Source organism: Cervus canadensis, chromosome 26 (assembly GCF_019320065.1).
Source record: "Cervus canadensis isolate Bull #8, Minnesota chromosome 26, ASM1932006v1, whole genome shotgun sequence".
Lineage (NCBI taxonomy): Eukaryota > Metazoa > Chordata > Mammalia > Artiodactyla > Cervidae > Cervus > Cervus canadensis.
This window is the reverse complement of record NC_057411.1, coordinates 38,405,285-38,407,424: the sequence shown is the minus strand read 5'-3', so window position 1 is coordinate 38,407,424 and position 2,140 is coordinate 38,405,285. Positions and strand designations below refer to the sequence as shown.

Sequence of the window (2,140 nt, the reverse complement as noted above, 5' to 3'; positions counted from 1 at the left end):
ATTTTTCTTCTCCACCTGAGCCTGACCTATGTAAATTAGGCTAACCAGAAGGGCTGTTTGTTTTACCTGAGGTCCTCATTCCAATCCTCCCTTTGTTCTATTTTCGAGGGCTTTTCCCTTCTTGGTCTTTTAGCCAGTGCCATTTTGGACTCCTTTTTCCTATTCTAACTACCTAACAGTTCAAACACTCCTCTTTTGAATCTGAAGGAAGAGCAAAGGGAATAAGTCATCTAAAAAAAATAAGTACTGGTTCATGACTGGGGAGCAAAAACAAATCAGGAAGGATGCTCACTTTGGCAGCTCATAAATTAAAATTGGAATGACACGGAGAAGATTCACACGGCCCATTCACAAGGCTGACACAAAAATTTGTGAAGCTTTTCACATTTGGGGGGAGTCTGGGGTTGGCAGAGGCAAACTATTACACATAGGATGGATAAACAACAAGGGTCTACCGTAAAGCATGTATATCTGGGTCACTGCTGTACAGAAGAAATTAGCACAACAGTGTAAATCAACTATATTTCAGTAAAATAATATTTTTAAAAAAGAAAGAATGAAATCAGAAAGGGCCTCAAGCCATTTGGGCAGTGGGTCTACAGGATATCATTAAATAGGCATAAGGTTCTGTTCTGCCTTCTGTTCACCATTTCTAACTGTCATGGAAGTCTTGTTTGCAAGGGAACTCAGAGACATTTGGCAGGATTTGTACTCGTCATCTCTTCCTTCCTAAAAGGGAAGTGGTGTAAACTTAGTGATGTCCAAAAAAGGGAGCAGAAGTAATGTTAGAGCATTAAAATCTGTAGAGCATTAAAAACAGAGAGATGGGAGTTGGAGAGAGAAAGAGACAGAGCGAGAGAGAAAACATGTGCTTTAAACAGAATCTTCTGACTTAGCAATTTTTGTTTTATTATTATATAAACCTTGAGCAAAAAAAAAAAAAAAAGCTCTTTGAAACTCCACTGGAATGAATTTACTACTGGACCAGAAAAATGACTCAGTAAATTCTCTAAGTATTTGAAGTAAAAGAGTACTATCCTTTAAATTCCTTCATCTAAATTTTGACAAAATAAGTAAAACACAAAAATTCTCCAAGAAAGAGACATAATGGAATAAACAAAAGGAGAAAACCACCTTTCCTCCCACCAGGGATTAATGACACAAATGAAGAAAAAACTGGATTTCCTTACAATCCATTCTTAGCCACATATCTCATTAATCGTTTGTCCTCCCTTTCACTTACTGAGTAGAGTTGTATTAGTCAGTCAGTCATGTCCTACTCTTTGCGACCCCATGGACTGTAACCTACCAGGCTCCTCTGTGCTTGGGGTTCTCCAGGCAAGAATACTGGAGTGGGTTTCCTTCTCCAAGAGGAGAAGCTGTTTCCTTCTCCAGCGGATCTTCCCAACCTGGACATCGAACCCAGGTGGCCTGCATGGCAGGCAGATTCTTTACTATCTGAGCTACAGGAACTCAAACTTAATAATGTGCATCAAATGGAGATTTTCTTTCAGAGCCTATGTAACATCCTCTCCCAGAAGAGAAGAGCCTCAGGGCTTCAAATGACCTTTCTAGCAAGAAGGAAATAGCAACAATGATTAAGTAACCCTTCGTCTCCTTCCTCTTCTTTCTTCTTATATTGAAGTATAATTGTTGTGTTAGTTTCTGCAGTACCATGACCAAGTGAATCAGCTCTATCTATTCATATGTCCCCTCCCTCCTGGGCCTTCCTCCCCCTCAGCCCCATCCCACCCCTGAAGGTCATCACAGAGTGCTGAGCTGAGCTCCCGCAGGTTCCCACTAGCTATCTGTTTTACACATGGTAGGGTACATCCCTACCTAATCTAATCCTAATCTCCCAACTGGTTCTACCCTCCTCTTCCCCCTCTGTGTCCACAAGTCCGTTCTGCACATCTGCATCTATGTTCCTGCCCTGTAAATATCTTCATCTGTACCATTTTTCTAGATTCCACCTAGCTATCTGAAGCCAGCATCATGTTTTCACATCCTGATCTCCCTATCCTCAGGGCTCACTTTAGGGAATGGCTGCAATCTGATGGCTGCTAGATGGCAGCTTTCTTTCCTTCCTGAGTTCCTGGGGTGCTGCAGTTCTTGGGGTTGCAAAGAGTCAGACATGACT

At 41.5% G+C, this 2,140-nt stretch overlaps 1 non-coding gene across 1 annotated transcript; it reads left to right on the top strand.

Annotated features, from left to right (window-relative positions):
* Positions 1–284: 284 nt before the first annotated feature.
* On the top strand, positions 285–391 carry LOC122428551. Its single transcript, XR_006265767.1, has one exon. It is a non-coding gene; the product is annotated as a U6 spliceosomal RNA (small nuclear RNA).
* The last annotated feature ends 1,749 nt before the right edge of the window (positions 392–2,140 follow it).